Source organism: Dromiciops gliroides, chromosome 3 (assembly GCF_019393635.1).
Source record: "Dromiciops gliroides isolate mDroGli1 chromosome 3, mDroGli1.pri, whole genome shotgun sequence".
NCBI classification, from domain to species: Eukaryota; Metazoa; Chordata; class Mammalia; order Microbiotheria; family Microbiotheriidae; genus Dromiciops; species Dromiciops gliroides.
The window spans coordinates 63,799,708-63,819,890 of record NC_057863.1 but is presented as its reverse complement, the minus strand read 5'-3'; positions in this window follow the sequence as shown (position 1 = coordinate 63,819,890).

The window sequence follows — 20,183 nt, the reverse complement described above, 5'->3', positions numbered from 1 at the left end:
ATCCTCTCTTTATAGATGAGAAAATTGAGACCCCAAACAGTGAACTGACTTGTCTGTGGCAACACAGCAAATTAGAAGCACAATTAGGAGTAGACTCAAGTCTTCTGGGCCCCCATTCCAGGGATTAGTCTACTTAATCATATTGTTAATAAAACTAAAATGAATGTGCCTTCATATTACAGGTTCAAAAATTCAATTACAAACTGAAATATATAAAAAATCCACTTTATTAATAAAGGTACTTAGTCCATGTTTCTACCACGTACACTGGGTGAAATGATGTTTGGATAAGATGCAATCTCTAAAGTCTATCAAACATAAATTCTAGAACTCTAGCTAAAAGTTACTCAATCAGAGTTTTCCACACTTGTATTGCTGAAATCACAAGTATGAACAACAACCACCACAAAAAAATATAGAAGAACACAAGGACATACAAGTAGAGTTCTATGGGAAGCCCAAGGGAAAGAAAGGTCATTCATGGCTGAAAGATTCAGCGTAGCTTTCATGAAGAAATGAATACCTGAATTAGTCTTTAAAGGAATGTAAAAAAACAAAACAAAACAAAACAAAAATCAATGGAATTAAAATCCTGCCTCTGACCAAAACTAGTTGTTTTGTTGTTGGACAAGTCACTTACTCATGCCAAGTAACTCTCTGAGATGATCATTTACAGACTAGTTATTGATCTATATCAATGGAGGTAATTTCTACATTAGAAATTCTCCACATTGATTAAATCAAAATTTCAATGTCTTCCTCCCCCTCATTACTCAAAAAAAATCGAAGGGAATGTCTTCTTCTTCTTCTTCTTCTTCTTCTTCTTCTTCTTTTTCTTTTTCTTCTTCTTCTTCTTCTTCTTCTTCTTCTTCTTCTTCTCCTTCTTCTTCTTCTTCTTCTTCTTCTTCTTCTTCTTCTTCTTCTTTCTTTTTTTGTAAAAGCTACCAAACTCTGTGCTCACCTTTTTTTTTTTCTTTTTTTGGTGAGGCAATTGGGATTAAGTGACTTGCCCAGGTTCACATGGCAAGTAAGTGTCAAGTGTCTGAGGTCGGATTTGAACTTAGGTCCTCTTGACTCCAGGGCCAGTGCTCTATCCACTATGTCACCTAGCTGCCCAGGGAATGTCTTCTACAATACAGGTGTCACTCTTGGTAAAGTTGTAAACTGATTCAAACATTCTGTAGAGCAATTTGAAACTATAGCCAAGGGGCTATAAAACCATGCATACTCTTTGACCTAGCAATACTACTACTAGGTTGGTATCCTAAAAGAGATTTTTTTAAAAAGTTGAATTTGAAATTTGGGTGATTCCCATAACTTGGGGAAAGGCTAAACAAATTGTGGGGTGAGATTAGGTTGGAACACCATTGTACTGAAAGAAATGATGAGCAGGATGTTATCAGAAGGACTTATGAAAAATGCAATCCATCTACAGAGAAAGAACTGATGGTAGCTGAATACACATTTAAGTATAATTTTTTGTTAGTCCCTCTTTCTAAAGTTTTTTTGTCTGTTTTCTTTCACAACTTGACTGATGTGAAAATATTTTGAATGACTGCACATCTATAACTTATATCGAATTTCTTAAGCTCTTAAGGGGGATGGGGAGGAAGGGAGGAAGAGAATCTGGAACATAAATTTTTAAAATCAATGTGAACATCTCTTTATACATGTAACTTGGGGAAAATTCTAAATAAATGCATAAATTTAATATTTACAATACAGGTGTCAAATATTCAGCCACATGCAACCCCCAACACTCCCAGGGGTACCCAACTGGATTAAATTGTAATGTAATTACAATTAAAATGTAATTGGTAAATATTTAACAAAATAAATAAAAATGCAATAGAATGGAGATAATGTTAATAAGTGGTTTTCTAAATCAATATGCAGCCTACAGGGATCTTTGTGTACAGTTTAGTGGCTTTCCTTTTTTTGGGGGGGTGGGTTGAAAGCATTATTTTGAAACATGCAACTTTAAATGATATTGAAATAGAGGAAAGATTATCATAGTAACTCCTTCCCAGATCAGCAGATCCAAACTATCCATGACTTAAGTTAGAAAAATCTTGGAAAGTTGCCTGAAGAACTGAGAGATAAAGTGACTTGTGCAGTCTCACACAACTAATAAGAAGCAATAGCAGAGTAGAACTGGAACACAGCTCTTCCCATCTACTTTATGCTGTTGTTATTGTTCTTTTAGTGGTTTTCAGTCATGTCCAAATCTCCATGATCCCATTTGGGGTTTTCTTGGAACAGATACAAGAGTGATTTGCCATTTCCTTCTCCAGCTCATTTTACAGATGAGGAAACTGAGGCAACCAGGATTAAGTGACTTGCCCAGGGTTGTATTGTTAATAAATGTATGAGGCTAGATTTGAATTCAGATCATCCTGACTACAGCCTGCATGTTCTATCCACTGCACCACATAGTTGCCCTCCTTTATACCAGGCCACCTTTATCTTCATGATAAATCTATTTATCCCCCAATGGTGGCAACTGAGACAAATTTTGCCCTTAGGCAGAATACTAGACTCTACTTTCATAATGGTGCTCCAATTATTTTCTCTAAAGGACTTGGGAAATGTGGGAATTTCCCAACCTTCAGTCAAGCACTCTTAAATCACAGGTCAACACTTCCTAAGCAAGTGAAAATTGGCTCACTGGGACTCGTGGATTTTTAAAAAGCTATCTATCCTATTTCCCCCTTATTTTTAAGGGAGAGGAATAGGGGTCAGAAAGGAGTAGGCTGTCTAGCTGCTGACTAGCCCTCAGAAATCCCCTCATGCCAACTTTTAAAAGTGTATACACTTCTGTAAGTGATAAATGAGGTATACAGACAGCATGTTAATTGAGAACCGCAGCTACCTAGGGGGAAGGTTAATCATTCTACAAAGGAAATGGAACAGACTCAATTTCCTAATGGCTTGCCCCACTGTGAGAACCCCCATCCAATCTCATGACTCAAGGTCCAATGATAATGCTTAATTTGGAGTTCTCGTGGTACAGTTCAGCATGTCTAAAACTTTCTCACCAAAGGGATTGTTTTTGTAACTTAAGACTGGGTGGTAAAGGAATGGAAAGCTGAGAGTGATGGCATCTGCTCTCTGAAATGAATTATGGGACCAGATTTATAGCTAAAAAGGGACTTAGAGATCATTTTCTAGTCCAACCCCTAATTTTCTAGATTAAGAAACTCAGAGGTCAAGGGAGTTGCCCAAGGACACAGAGAAAGTAAGAGGCAGAGCCAGGACTAAAACCCACATGCCCTCTGCTTCCCCTGACATGATAACTGGGCTCAGTTAAAACCTTTCCTCTTTCAGTCAGTTAGGGCTAAAGAACTGATTGTTGAAGAGCATCAGGTTCTTTAGAGATTTGATTTTTCTGTGATTACTCAACATCAACTAACTTAATGTTTCTATGGAAGAGAAAAATTCCAAGTGCTTCCCACAGAGATAATAATTCTGACAAGGCAGAGTTTTGATGATCATAGTATGACATTCCCATTGCTAGCAGAATCATTACTTTGACTGTACTTGACACTGAGTGAGAGTTCAGAGAGTGTTCAAAGAACACTGTTGAGGAGGCTGAAAAGATGGAGATGGAAATGAGCAAGGTACAGGGTTAGAAGAAATGCAAGTATAGAAGAAGAGCAAAAGAGTGTTCATCTCCATGAGAACCCTAGCTGAGGTCCAGGTGGGTGCATGGAATAATGGACAGGTAAGGGGGAGTATCCTTGTTTAGAATTTGAAGAGTCTGGAGTTCTCTGCTTTCTGGTAGCTGGTAACTGACCCAAAAGAGGTCTAATACATAGTGATCTGGGGAGGCTACAGTTATGATTCTGTGTTGGATGTAAACAATCGGTAGGAAGGTAACCCATATATTATGAAGACCAGGGGCCAGAAGTGAAAAGAGGTGATTTCAGCTGGAGAATTTGTTACAGAAGCGACAGCAACAGTTATTAGGGAAAGAAGTTGTAGAAACATATTAACAATTGCCTTTTCAATAACACTGAATATATTAAGGAATAGTTTCTCCTAAATTTCTTTTCAGTCTCCTGAGAAAATTCCCTTGGAGAAGTCAAAGACAAAAAGGTTGTCCTTAGGGGGATGGGTTAATGGTAATAACCAAAATTAACTCCCCTCTTGTGTGCACATCGCCTTTCCCACCCCTCAGTAATTGGCTTTAGGACCCATCCAAGGGAAGTGCTCTCTTTTATGGAAAAGAAGTGCCTCCTTTTAGGTTTTTATTTGCAATAAAGATCTCTTGAAGGCGCCCCCTTGATTTATCAAAAGAGAAGAGATCCAGAGGAATGGAATAATAGAATAATGACTTAGTTACTCAATTATTTTTGGAATAGACTTTTTTTTTTTAATTTTTGGTGAGGCAATTGGGGTTAAGTGACTTGCCCGAGGTCACACAGCTAGTTAAGTGTCAAGTGTCTGAGGCTGGATTTGAACTCAGGTCCTCCTGAATCCAGGGCCAGTGCTCTATCCACTGCGCCACCTAGCTGCCCCTGGAATAGACTTTTAAAACATCTTTTCCTTGTTTGAGATTTCTTTTTTAAATTTTTTAGACTTTTATTTTCCAAATTACATGTAAAAGCAAATTTTGACATCAATTTTTAAAAAAAAAATCTTTGTGTTCCAACTTCTCTTCCTCCCTCCCCTCCCACCCCACCCCCCAAGAACTCAAACAATTCAACACAAATTATACATGAGCAGTCACAGAAGACAATTCTACATTACCTAGGTTGTGAGAGAAAACAGATTAAAAACAAAACTTCAGATTAAGGAATTGTAAAAAAAAAATGTGTTTCAGTCTGTTTTCAGATACCATCAGTTCCCTCTCTGCAGATGGACTACAACTTTCACAAGTTCTTCATTGTTTAAGATTTCTTCCTGAAATGTTACCTGAAACCATCCTGGGATAGAAAGTCATGTCTGAGGCCTTGGGAGACCATACAAGTTTGGGCACCTCTCGCCAGGCTAGAAATGTTTGAATATTGTTGCTTAGTTGTTTTTTCAGTTCTGTCCAACTCTTCATAATCCCCTATGGGATTTTCTTTTTCTTATTTGTATGCCCAGCACATAGCACAGTGCCTGGCATATAGTAGGTGCTGAATAAATGCTTATTTATCTCTAGCCCTCCAATCAGAGGGACAGAGGCAACTGAGAGTCCTAATGAGGTGTGAGTGACAGAATCTCCATAATGCTGAGTTTTCTGGTGATGAGCTTTTGGGGTAGGGGGTGGATGATGGAGATTTGGGAAAAGGGGAATAGTGATGGTGGAGTCAAAACCAAGTAAGTAATCCAGCTGGTAGGAAATGAAGAGTTGACTAGATGTCTGAGCTCTCTTTAAATGGAGGCTTTAGGAAGTTCCTGTGGGGAAGGAACATACAATGTGGATTTCAGAGGTGCTACAAAGGGAAAAGGGCATCTAGTTGACCCGGTGGATAGAGGACAGCCTGGTGTCAGGAAGCCTTAAGTTCAAATCTGTCCTCAGACACTTATTAGCTGTGTGACCCTGGGTTAGTCACTGAACCCTGTTTGCCTCAGTTTCTTCATCTGTAAAATGATCTGGAGAAGGAAATGGAAAACTACTCCAGTATTCCATGCCAAGAAAACTCTAAATGGGGTCATAAAGAGTTGGATGTGACTGAACAACAATGACACAAAGGGAAAAACAGAGTATTTGGGCACAGATTTTTAAAAAAGGAGGAAAGGAGTATCAAATCTTTTTTCCCATCTTTAATCATAAGGTAAGTATAAAACAAAAATTTTCTTGAGTTTATGCAAGGGTTTTTGTTTTGTTTTGTTTTTTTGCAGGGCAATGAGTGTCTGAGGTCACATTTGAACTCAGGTCCTCCTGAATCCAGGGCTGATGCTTTATCCACTGCACCACCTAGCTGCCCCCCAAGGCTATTCTTTGTAAGCAAATACAATTAAGATGAGTCAAGCAAATACTTACAGAATCACTGGGGAATATCTATTATTCATATTTTACATAAATGGCACAGAATTCAGGCCTGAAAGGGTTAAGATTTTTCTTCAGTTTCTTTGTCTTGTCAGAAGTAGATCTAGGCCTTGGATGTAGCTTTCCTGATTCCCAATCTGGTATTCTTTTTCATCAATAGCATTGTCTCCTCAAACCATATATCTCCTTCTAAACAGGGGAAATGACATGAATTTGCCTGGGAAGAAGTGTTAAGACATCTAATTTTCAACATGTTGCAATGAATAGATGTCACTTTTAGGCCAAATGTTAATAACATCCGAAGCGAATGGGAGAGATGCTATTAATGAAGCTAGTCCATAGATGGGATAATACCTGATCTTCATTCTCCAAGTAAATAGCAAATAAAATATTATGGATTGTTAGTTGTTTTTAAGAACAAAAATAAATATTATTTTGCTATCAAGAAGAAAATATCTAAGAAATAATTCAGCCATTGAATTCAATCAGCACCTGCAAAGTCCCTAGCATGGTCAGCATATTATCAGGGATATCAGGGGGCTGATGAATGATTCCTTGCTTTGGAAAGGGAAGATGGGAGCTGATGAAATGATTTAGGAGATAAGAGTTGGATAGAGAATGATCTTTATGGACAGATAAGACTGATTACTGGGTGGAATGGCAAATTAGATCTGCATCCAAGACATCTCACTATTCCTTGGACACAGAATGCTTTTTAGAGATCTCATTCATGACTTTCACTGTGGTATGAAAGTCCATTTCTTCAAGAGGTACTAAATAAAATTATTATTATTCCTGTTTTCAATAGCACTATTCTGATAGCAGATTCTTTGGCGGTATTCTGAGAATCCTTGTGGTCTCAGAATTGGAAGGGAGAAATATAAGAGATAGAGGAAATCATGATTGCCAGTTTTTAGAGGTAATCTTCAGAGAAGCTCAAGTAACAATATCCAATTTGTTCTTCAATATAATTGCTTTTACCTCTCTTTTTGCCTATTGCACACATATGAGCATGCTTGTATGCATGCACATATATTCATAAATATTTTAGATGCAAGATATAAATATATGTGCATATATATTATATATTACATATATATTTATTTACACAGCTCCAATTTTAATTAGTTGACAGTATAAATGTTTCCCTTTGTGACAAGGGTTGTAGGGGGAGGTGGTTTGATTCAGAGAAGGCTAAAGGAAAGGGTGTTTTTCCTTGCAAATAAGCTTTTAAAATTCTACACCATGATGCCTCTCTCTCTCTCTTGTTCTTTCTTTCTTTTCTCCCTTCCTTCTTTCCTTACTTCCTATGTTCCTTTCTTTTCCTATCCCTATTTTCTTTCCCTCTGTGTCTACTCTATCTCTGTGTCTGTCTCTATGTCTATATGTTGGCCTATTTCTCTCATTTACTTTCTCTCTCTTCCCTAGCTTTCCCCTCATCCCTTCCCTTTCCTTATATTTACATAGATAAGAGAAAAATATCAAAATATAAGATTTCCTACTCTAGGGAATTGTGGATTTCATTTTCATTTTCCTGAACCCCAAATTCCTTACTGTCTCCCAGTGAGGTTCTTGCTTCACTCAGTGAAGTAGGATGCTGAAGTAATTAATTGAATAATTCAGTTAAAAGCATTTTGCCTACATGATCTGGAAAATTGCCCTCCTCCTCTGCTTTTCTAGTTAAAAACCTGGCCTCTCAGTTCTCATATTGGAATAACTCTCCACTGGGAAAATACAAAGGAAGCTACCATCCTTTTCTAATTCCTCCAGAGGTAGAAATGGCACTGACAACACTCATTTCATTTAATTTTTGTAGCTCATTTGGAAAACTATCCAAAGGACTTGATTCAATTGGATCCAGTTAAGACAGCCCTGATGAAAAGTTCAGTTTATTTGCAGTAATTATTGGGCTGGTGATTCACACACGTGGTCAAAGAAGACATTAACACTTCCACCTGACTCTCATTATGATTCTAATTGAGTGTAGTTACTGAGAAGGTTGTTATAATGAAACTGTTGAGGACCACATGAATCTCAAAATTCCCCTAACAATGTCAAAATCCCTCATTTGCATTTGCTATGGTGTTGAGCAAAGGGCAAAACAAAACTCTTTGAAATCTCAATAACCCAAGATGATGAAACAGCTAAAAGTATTAATTGAGAGAGTGCCTGTCTTGGAATTGGGAAGACCTGAGTTTGAGTCCTTCCTCAGACACCCATTAGCTATGTGACCTTGGCCAATTCATTTAAACTTTCTCAAACACAGATTTCTCATCTATAAAACAGGGGCAAGAGTAGCACTTTCCTCATGGATGAAATAACTCCCAAACCCTAGCTAAATGCTAGTTTTTATTATGAGAACTGCATTATTTTAAAAGAGCCATGATTTTGTTAATATGGATGTTTCTTCCACATAAATAGATAACAAGCCCACCACACCTTTATAGAGCATCTTCATGAGATGCTATATCCCCCATCTCCACCAAAAACAAAAAGAAATTACCTGTTGTCTATCCTTTGGATGATGAATTTATCTGGGCCTGTCATTTGACAGCAGATACATGGTTCATCACTAGGGTAGTATTCTAAGTCTTAAGAACCTGGTAAGGCCTTCCTGAGTTTATGTTCAATGCCAATAGTCTTTAAAATAACTATCATAGCAAAGCAATGCACTCAGACTTTTTGTGGAAGAGTGAGTGAAAGATGATAATGATATGAATAAACTTTGGTCTTTGTCCTGATTCAAGACCTTCAGCTATGATTATTTCTTTAACTGTGGATGATAGAAATTGAATAATGTGGGTATAAGCTTCTGAGATAATATGGAAAATTCCAACTCCCCACTGCCCCCTCCCCACGTCCAGTTCTCTACATGATCTCATTTAAAGAGAAAACTTTATTTTGGTATCTTTGATATTTCAAGGATCAGTGACTCCATTAATGGGAGTATTGTCAACTACTCTGTGACTGAGTAGAACATCTTTGCTAACCCCTGGGGCCAAACAATTCATCACTTTTGGGCTAATGTGGCAATACTCTGATATCTGATACTCTGATATTAACTATCTATGACAGTCCAATAGCAGGGAACTTATCTTCCATGAGGGATTTCAGGTCTGGTAACAACCAAGTTGGTTAGTTGTCCTCATTCAAGGAACTCAAAATCTAATATCCAAATTTAATCTTTGGTCAAACTACCACCAAAATATTGACTCACTGAAATCTACTGTGGATTTTTGTCACTCAGACTGGTATGTGCACAGTATTAAAGCAAATAAGGTAGTGCCAGGCCTGGAGTCAGAGAGACCTGAGTTCAAATCCAGATCAGACATTTACTAGCAGGGTGACCCTGAGCAAGTCACTTTACCCTGTTTCTCTCAGTTTCCTCATCTGTAAAATGAGACCAAGAAGGAAATGGCAAATAACTCCAAAATCTTTGCCAAGAAAATCTCATTGAGGATCACAAAGAGTTGGACATGACTGAAACAACTCAACAACAACAATAACACAAAGCAAATAAGGGTGTTGATGATAGAGGACAGAATGGGGATAATTAATAGAGAGACAATCTGAACTGAAGATAAAAGATGTAGAACTTTGATTATATTTATCTTCATTTAATAAGCTTGGATGCCTTTCAAGTTATTGTGACCATAGTTTTTGTAGAAGCCACAGATTATCAAATGGTGTCCAGCCTGCCCACCACCCCATCTCTGTCTCTCTCTTTTTTATGTCTGCAGTCAAAAGGAATTGATTATTAACATTTATTGGTTATTAACAGGTGCGAGAGATGTTTTAATAAAGTTAATACATTTAATTCAACAAGCATTTATTAAGAGCTTACTATGAGTAAAGCACTTCATTTGGTGGTAGGAATATAGAAACAAAATGAAAAACAATGCCTGCCCTCAAGAAGCTTGTATCCTACTGGATCTTTAATCAATCCAAGTTGTTAAGGGAGGGGATTCATCTAATTGGATGATCTAGGATTTTCCTCCTCAAAAAGAGGTAGGATTTTGTGTCATCAAAAAATTTCAATAATAAAACAAGAAATTCAAGTGACCCAATCAGAATGTCTTGCCTAAAAAACTTTAGCTTGAATTGATTTCATACTTTTTTTAAAAAAAAGCAAAACCCATTTACTTTTTTTTAATCACTGCCTTGCTGTTTTGCAGTGTGAGATTTATCTTTACGCTATTATACCTTATTGGTTAAGTCAGTGAATTAAACCATTTCTCATCTGATTCTGCCCCCTTAAGACATTCTCTTGGCTACAAACATGCTGAAAATGTTTAATGGTAAGTTATTTCCAAGCTTTGCCTTATCAATTAGTATTGCACAGTTTGTAAATATAGAAAAATAATTTTCAAATTCATTGGCAGCTCCTCCAGAGCATAATGCCTCTCTGCTTATCATTGTTTTGTTTTTTAAAATTCTATAGTGATAAAATGGGGAAAAGAGAATCTCATATTAACTCCATAAAGTTTTCAATCTCTTTAATCTACTCATAGTCATCACAAAAAAGCAGCAACAGAAATAGCTTGGTAAAAATGTGATTTAAATACAATCAGTTTTGCTGAGCAGTTCTCAAAAAACTATTTTGCAATGAGATCATCCTGATGTTTGTTGACAAACTTTAGTTGTATCAAACCGAAATGTATGTATACAAATCCAAAACAATCTATAAATTTTGAAAAAATGTACATGAAAGATTATTGTGCATGTGTTTTAATGCTAAGCCTGAACCACATTTTTGAATAGAGTTTCTACATTTGCAAATATTGTGGAAGCAGATAAATAAAACAATCCCTCTTTTCTACTGACATCTATTGATTGAATTTGGGGCTGGGAGATTAAAGGGCAGGTACCATAGGATCTCTGACTTCAAGGGCATATAACAGAACCACAATAAGTCCAGGATGTTTTGGGACATTTCTCCAACTGGAGACATCTGAGCTCCAATGTGGAAGTCCCTTGCTTCAACCTCAAAGACTTTGAAATATAGAGGAAAAAAGGGACAGCTAGGTGGCACAGCGGATACAGCTTTGGGTCAAGACTTCTCTTCCTGAGTTCAAATCTCTGGCCTCAGACACTTACTAGCTATGTGATCCTGGGCAAGTCACTTAACCCTATTTTCCTCAGTTTCCTTATCTGTAAAATTAGCTGGAGAAGGAAATGGCAAATCATTCTAGTGTCTTTGCCAAGAAAACCACAAATGGGGTCATGAAGAGTTGGACAAAAATGAAACAACTGAACAACAAATAGAGGGAGATAATATGAAGAATTGCACAGTGTCTATAAATGTTTGAGCAGCAAAAGAAATCAATACTACATCTTTAGCTTGCTTCTCTGGACATTGTTCTGACACTACATCAGTCAGTCAAGGGAAAGACACATTCAAAATCTTCCAGAATTCTGCATCTCTTGTGTCCTACTACTGTCATTCACTATCTTGTATGCCCAGTGCCCTTGGTCAAGATGTAACTTTCCCCTAATACTCTTTCCCTCCACCCCTCAACTCCTTCCCCAAGTCAGAGAAGGAGTTCAGTAAATAACCAAATCAGACAAATTATATTAGACAAATTAACAAGCTCTTCTCATTAATCTCTATACTGATATAAGTGCACACATATGTATGTATATATATATATGTATGTGTGTGTGTGTATATGTATATGGGGTGGATGAGTCGGGGGGGTGTCTATATCTATAATACAGGCTCTGGTGGGGTATGAGGCAGGGAAACAGTTGGACCCAGTTTGCTATAAACATGATCTCTTTCAGATTAAGTTTCAACAGGGCTGGCCAGCATCTAGATGGCTTCTCTTCCAAACACTGAATTTTATTAATCATTTGTTGTTGTTGAGTCATTTCGAGTTGTGTCTAATCATGGAGTGGTTTGCCATTTCCTTCTCCAGCTCATTTCACTGAGGTAAACAGGGTTAAGTGACTTGCCCAGGGTCATCCAGTTATTAAGTGTCTGAGGCTGGATTTGAACTCAGGTCTTCCTGACTCCAGGCTGGTACTCCATATGCTGTGCAACCAACTGCCTCTTTCTTAATCAATTTTTTTATGAGCTTCCTCTATTGAATTCTCTCAAAGCAAATGATTCCTCAGCATACTGCTAACTCTAAATCTGTGTTATTTCCTTCTCAGACTATTTTCCCTTCATTCTGTGACCAAAATACAAGCCCTTGGGCCACTTCAAATGTTCTGATGCCATTATGGATGGAAAATCTTGGTCAGCTGTGTACTCCTGCCACCATGGGAGCCCAACTATTCCTGATCTAGAGAATGGCCCCATGGCATCTTCAATGTCAAACACCTTGTCACTGGCTGAATAAGTTGTCACTTGGCATTAGGTCAGCCAAAAACAATGTTACAACCAATGAAAACAATTGCAGACTGGCCTCATACTTGTTGACAGCTACATACCCATCATTAAAAACCCTTCTTTATGGGGGAAGTAATCATGAAAAAACAAGTATATTCTACAAAGGGCAGTAAACTAGACTATCGACACCTACTAACATACCAACCCAAAATCGTTATCACTGTTGCCTACCAAAAAGGAACCCAAGATAGGCAAAGTTTGAAAGGGCAACAACAAGAGAAAGAATTATCTAGAATCTGACATTCTGAACACTTTACTGGTCCCACAGTTGCTGGTATGCCCTTTGTTCCCAAACTAATTTGTGTTGATTATATCAATATTGATCTATTCTGTTTAGTTGTGTGTGTGTATGTGTGTATGTTTAAAATCTTTCCCATTAGAATGTAAGCTCTCCAAAGACAGGAACCATGTCATGTTGTCTTTGGATCTTTAGTGTTTAGCGCAGTGCCTGACAAATAGTAGGTAGACCTTTAAATGCTTGCAGATTAATTGATGCCTTAGTAATCTAATACAAATGGGAGTCATCTGAGGGACTGCAAAGTCAGAGCACAGCAAAGCAAAGCAACAGACTGAGATAAGTAACAATAGGAGGCAACAAGAGGAAAGTGAAATGGGCAAATTTTGTCCATTTCATGATTTTCTGTGGTCCAGCCCTGTTCCTCCTTTGTCATTCTATCTTCAATGCTATCCCTCACATCAGGCTTAAGTTGATCCTTTGGGTCACCTCGTTTCTCATTAATTACTTTGCCATGTTCTTTCAGAATTATGAAGAGCAATTGGGAGAATTTTCTTCATTTTCTCCCAGGGCATCAATTTTTCTGGACTCTTGTGATATTTGCAGATTGAGAACCTCTTGTTCTTTCTCTACCTTTGATGGCTCATTCTGGGTGGTTCTGGGGATGGAGTGCTGGTCTTGGAGACAGCATGAACTAAATTTGAATCTTGTCTCAGACATTTACAAGCTGTGTAGCCTTGGGCAAGTCACTTAACTTTCCTCATCCATCAAATAGAAATAATATGAGATTCTACCTCACAAGATCATAGGGAGCTAATATTTCTTAGTATTTCTAGTATTGTTTTGAAGTTTGCAAAACACTTTATTTGTGTTATCTCATCTTATCCTCAAAACCACCCTGTGAGGTAAAGGCTATTATTACCTCTATTTTACAGATGAAGAAACTGAGGCTGAGAAAAGTGAAGTGACTTGCCAAGGGTCATACAGCTAAGAAAACCTTTAAGTAGGATTGACTCTCAAGTGGGGATGCAGCTAGTTGGCACAATGGATACAGGTCTGGGAGTGGAATAAGGAAGACTCATCTTCCTGAGTTCAAATCCAGCCTCAGATTCTTCATAGATGTGTGATACTAGGCAAGTCATTTAACCCTGTTTGCCTCAGTTTTCTCATCTCTAAAATAAGCTGAGGAAGGAAATGGCAAACTACTCCAGTACCTTTTCCAAGAGAACCCCAAATGGGGTCACAAGAGTCAGAGATGACTGAAACAACTGAATAACAACAAATTTAAATCATCTCAATTTTGTGTCCACTACTCTATTCACTGTGTCATCTAGCTGTGAGGATCAAATGAGATAAGAGTTTCTGCATCTTAAGTATCTAAAACTCAATAAGTGCTTGCTTCCTTCAATGATTTATTGTTTAAATGCATCACAAACCCTAAAGTAATATATATATATATATATTTAGCTATTAATAATAATAATAATTTCCAATTTCACAGGTTTAAGGCTACTTCCATGTCTCCTTCCTCCCCACCCCATCCACAAACTATTAATTTTTTAAAATTTTTATTATTTTTTTGTGAGGCAATTGGGGTTAAATGATTTGCTCAGGGTCATACAGCTAGTAAGTGTCAAGGGTCTGAGGTCAGATTTGAACTCAGGTCCTCCTGAATCCAGAGCTGTGCTCTATCCACTGCACCACCTAACTTGGCCGAAACTATTAATTTTTATATCACTTTTAGGATTTTTTCAGATTTTAGTTTTAATATTGGAGGATAAAAATACTTGTGTCTTGCTTTGTCATTGTGTTTATCACTATGTCCACTATGAGAAAACCTAGCTCAAGTATTGCTAGCATCTGTCACAGGGAATGACAGTGATGCCAGTCACAGGGAGCAAAGACATGGAATGTTTTTGTCTTTTTATTTATCAATAGCCTTAAGGCTGTTTAAAGGTGTTACCATCAAAATTGTCTCAGTGTCAGTAACAAAATTCCTCTCTAGAAGCTTTGCTAGGAGCATGATAAATTGGTACTAAGGAAAAAGACCTATTTGTATCTAAGATGCCTGCCCAGCATCAAGTCGCTGAAATATGTGGCTTCAACTTTCCAGTAGAAACAAGCTTTGTCAAAAGGAGCCTGTTCAGATGGGAAATTACTTGTGGTCCACTCAGAACCCAACTTCAAATCTGTTAAGCATGTTCTCTCTTGCCTTTCCTTATTTTGCTTCCTTGTGTTTTTAATTTGTTGATATAGTCTGAAACTTCGGTGCCCATAACCTTGGTGGATGATGAAATGGCTGATAGGGATAGACTCTGGGCACTAAAATAAAGGGATATGTGATTAAATCCATCCAAGTCAAATAAATAACTAGGTAATTTGTAAAGTAATTGCTTATTTAATGTTAAGCCTCATCTTTCCCCTTCCCAAATAACTCACAATTGGCTTTACTGAAGTTTTCTAATATTAAATTATTCTAATATTCAAAAATGCCAGAATTTCCTCCTTAAAGATGAATCCTATTTATCTATACTATGACAGCCAACTCATATATCAGCATTTTTAAGTCAAATTGTACCTGGAGCCGTGAGAATTGATTTCAAAGACACCTGGAAAGACTGACACCATAACTTAAAGTCCCTTTATTCACTCATCTAGGTGGCATGATGAATGGAACACTGGGTCTGGCGTCAAGAAGGCCTCAATCCAAATCTGGCCTTTGACACTAACTGTGTGACCTTAGGCAAGTCACTTGATGTCTGTCTCATATTCCTCAACTGTAAAATTGGGAATCATAATAGCACCTACATCTCAAGGTTGTTGTGAGGATCAAATAAATGAGATAATATTTGTAAAGTGTCTGACACAAAACAAGAACTTAAATTCTTATTCCTTTCAGTGATACATGAAATTCCTTTGATGGCAAAAAAAATCTTGCATTCCTCTGGTAGAAATAAAAGCAAATGCAAATACGCCTGGGAGAGGCAATAACTTGACTTAAATTCAAACTAAAGTGAAGTGACTGTTCCCAATCCTTTTCTTTTTGCTTATTTTGACAGAAGGACATTCGTAGACACTAGGGAGATGCTAGTTTGCCTGAATGAAAGGAATGAAGGGATGAAACACTAGAACTAGAGATATTAAAGACTTCAGAATTTTGACTAGAAATATGTTTGAGAAGGGTCAAGGAGAAGTCAGACTGTGCAGCCACAGAAGACAGGTCCACATAAGTAGTATCTTGGTCACACCTGTAGGACCTTAACTAGAGAAGGCAGAAGTGACTAGCTATAGCCCTGCATCTGATGTATTATGGAGAAGAAGAACACCTTTCCAAAAGACCTCAGTCATAAGGATGAAGGGAGGTCTTAGGAGTTACATGAAGCTTCTATTTCCCATATAGGGAATAGTTATATTTCCCACATAGGAATGTAAGTAGTGTAACTTTATTGAGTTCTTTATGTTTTCTCTTTCACATTTACCTTTCTATGATTCTCTTGAGTCTTGTATTTGAAGGTCACATTTTCTATTCAGCTCTTGCCTTTTCATAGGAATGGTTGGAAGTATTCTATTTCATCAAATATCCATTTTTCCTCCTGAAGGAGTATACTCAGTTTTTCTGGGTAGGTTATTCTTAGTTGTAATCCTAGTTTTTTTTACCCTCCTGAATATCATATTGCAAGCCCGCAGTCCTTTAATGTGGAAGCTGCTAAATCTCATATGCTCTTGATTGTGACTTCACAATATTAGAACTATTTTTTCTGTCTACTTGCAATATTGTTTTCCTTGATGTGGGAGCTCTGGAATTTGGCTATTATTTTCCTGGCAGTTTTCATTTTGTGATCTTTTTCAGGAGGTGATTGGTAGACTCTTTCAATTTCTATTATGCCGTCTGAATCTAAGATATCAGGGCAGTTTTCTCTGATATTTTCTTGAAATATGATGGCTAAGTTCTCTTTTACTTTTGATAATAGCTTTCAGGTATTCCAATAATTTTAAAATTATCTCCCCTTGATTTTTTTCAGGTCAGTTGTTCCAATAAGATCTTTCACATTTTCTTCTATTTTTTTTTTCATTTTTTTTTACTTTGGTTTATTATTATTTCTTGAAGTCTCGTGTAATCATTAGCTTCCAGTTGCCCAATTCTCATTTCTAAGGGATTATTTTCTTTAGTGAGCTTTTGTACCTCCTTTGCCATTTGGGCACTTCTGCTTTTTAAAGAATTCTTTTCTTCAATTAATTTTTGTGTCTCCTTTTCCAATTTGGTCAATTCTGTTTTTTAAGGATATCTTCTCTTCAGTGGATTTTTGTGCCTCTTTTACCATTGGACCAATTCTGTTTTTTTAAGCATATTATTTTCTTTGGTATTTTTATGCCTCTTTTACCAAGCTATTAATTCTCTTTTTATAATTTTCTTGCATCACTCTCATCCCCCCACCCCATTTTACCTTTACCACTTTTATCTTTTCTTTAACTTTTTCAGAGATTCTTGTTGGGCTTGGGTCCAAATAGCATTTTTTTTGTTTGAGACTTTACTTGTAGCTGTTTTCACATTGTTATTTTCTTCTAAATTTATGTTTTGGTCTTCTCTGCCACCATAGTAGGTTTTTATGGGCAATTTCCTTTTTTGTTGTTATTGTTTGCTCATTTCCCACCTATTTCTTCACTTTGATCTTTATCTTAAAGTTGGGTTCTGTTCACCTGAAGCTGGAGAGCCACTATACCAAGCTTCAGGCTTTTTTGTGCTGCTATTTTCAGAGTTAGTTCTGGGTGTCTGTGATCTGGGGATAGGTGTGACCCCTGCTTTCTGCATCTGCCCTCTGGTCTTTACCAAAAAAAGGGCCCTCATTCCTCTGCAGTCAGAAGTGGTAGTACTCCTTGTGTCCCTAAAACTGTGACCAGGGCCTCAGTTCCTTTGTGACAAGTGCTTCTCTCTACCCTGGAACTGAGACTCAAACCTGCTTTTGGGTTGACAATGCCAGCTGCACCCAGTGCCAGCAAAGGGTCCCTTGTAATCTCTTTCTGACTACTTGTTTGATTCCCTTATTGTCTTTGGGCTGAGAGCTCCCAAAGCTGTTGCTGTTGCTGTTGCTGCTGTTGCTTTCCCTACCTCCAAGGCTCACTGCTGGTACTCTTGCCTCTCTCTGGGCCTGCACCCATCCCAGTATTATAGACCTCTCCTGTGAACCTCCAAGTTGTCTTAGGCTAGATAAAAGTCTGCCTCTGATCTTTTGTTAGCTCTGTCTCTCCAAAACTTGACATGAAGCATTATTTTAAAGCTGTTTGGAGGGAAATATTTGAAGAGTTCAGCTGGATCCCCCACTCTATTCTACCATCTTGGCTCCACTTTGCCTGATGTATAATTAACACACATATTTAGAGTTATTCCTCTTATGTTCTTTCCATCTTCTGGAAGTCCCTGAGGCCCAACTTCCCCAAGATGGCACTGCCTTCTTGGTCATCATTTCCCATAGAGGTTGTATGGTATTCATTTTGTATATATTCTATGTTGTCCAACCCATATGTTGTCCTACCCATCACACTCTAAATTCTTGGAGCACAGAAGTTGTTTTACTTTTGTTTTTGTATCCCCTAGTCTTTAGCATATTAAGTGCATACATGGTTCCAGACCTTCTTGGGGAAAAATCTAAAGAGAAAGATAAAAAGGCTTTGGTTAGCAGACATATAGGGGAAAGCTAGTCCCCCTAATATTTACCTGATTTCCAACTTCCCTCTCCACAGACTTCTGGAATTTCCCTTTGGGTGAGATCAGGTACATACACTTCCCTTGTATCTTTCTTTCTCATTTCTGTCCCTCATTCTCTGTCTCTCTGTCTCTGTCTACTTCTCTGCCTCTCCCACTGCAAGTGGCTGAGCTCATTTATTCTGTATATTGTCTGTTATATCCCAATCTGTAACTTCTCTGATTTCTGTTTACTATCTGCTTAAATAAATGGGTTTGTTTCTATTAATCATTTGTCATGATCTTTTGTGTAGCTAGACTTTGGTGGAGAGTCATACTTTCAGATATAAACTAGGGGTGCTCTTTTTCCTTTAAGAGATAGTGACCAGGGGGCAGCTATGTGGCACAGTGGATAAAGCACCAACCCTGGATTCAGGAGTTCAAACCCCACCTCAGACACTTGACACTTACTAGCTGTGTGACCCTAGGCAAGTCAATTAACCCTCATTTCCCCACAAAGAGAGAGAGAGAGAGAGTGACCAGGAATGCATCTTTAATTTTAAAATCATTTCCTTTTTGTTAACAATATGTAAGGAGGCAGTTAGGTATAATTCTAGTCCACCATACCTTCTTTGACGAGAGTAGAGTGGTCAGCCTCATGGCCCTTCTCATGCCTTTCTACCAGACAGAAATCAAAAGCTCTCTTGCAGGAGGCTAGGTGAGATATCATAGATATCTAGTGATTCCTCTCATGGGATGTATTTAGACAAAATCATGTGAACATATTCATAACCCACTATTTTAAAAAGGAAATGGTAGGAGTTTGTGGTAGGAGTCAGTCATTCAGTCAATATAAATTTATTAAGGCTATTCACTGCGCTAAAATGCTGAGGATACAAAAAAAAAAAAAGAAAAAAATAACCTCCTGCCCTCAAGGAGCTTACATTCAATAGAGGGTTGGGGAGGGAGACAATAGATACAAATATAACATCTGTTGTACATAAGTCAGACTGCATTCTCTAAAGAAGCAAGGAACCCATCCTTGTAACTTGATCAATCTTGAATTAATGTTATATCTTTACCGATCATTTTGAAGGTTTAGTAAATTTCTCTGAGTTAAGTATTTATGGCTCATAAATTTCATTGCATTCCAATCCCAAGCCTAAACCTCTTCACCAATCTGGCCAAAAGGAAGATTCCCTTCCTAACCCCTTCAGGCTTTGGATTCCAGTACCGCCTCCCTTAGCCCCAAACCAGGATTCTTAGCAAGGAAGCACCAAATATTCACTCTCTGACCAACTCTACCCTTCTAGTCCGTCAGATATCTCATCATATGTCTTGAACTAAATCTGACATTTTAAAGGCGACTTCAGAATACATCTCATGAACCCATTTGCCATTTTCCAGGACCCAACATCAGACAGACTCAGCTTGAAAAAGCCATCCAAAGAGCATTCATTCCTTTCTTTCTTTCTTTCTTTCTTTTTTTTTTTTGAGCATTCGTTCTTGACAACTTCTAGCAGGTGGATAGAGAGGTCAGACTTGAAGAAAGAATAATGTCTCCAAGTAGGTCTTCGCCATAGGTTATTTTGTTTTTTTCACTCTTGACAATTCAATGACGACAATCACCAATTAAGCAAGTATATTGCACAAAGCACTGTGAACTACATGGGGGACACAGAGATGATCCAAGGGTCTGACTGGATGATTTTCTGTCCTTGTATTTTTCCTTGTCCTCCAGGTCTGTTCCTCAAGAGCTCAAAGGAAGGATCTCTGAAATGCCTATGTTGTGATCACTGGAGGTGAGATAAAGACTCCCCACTCCATCCCCATGAGTGATAAAAAAAGAACACTACAGAATCTGTGTGCCCTGTGATATCCCTGTAGTGATATC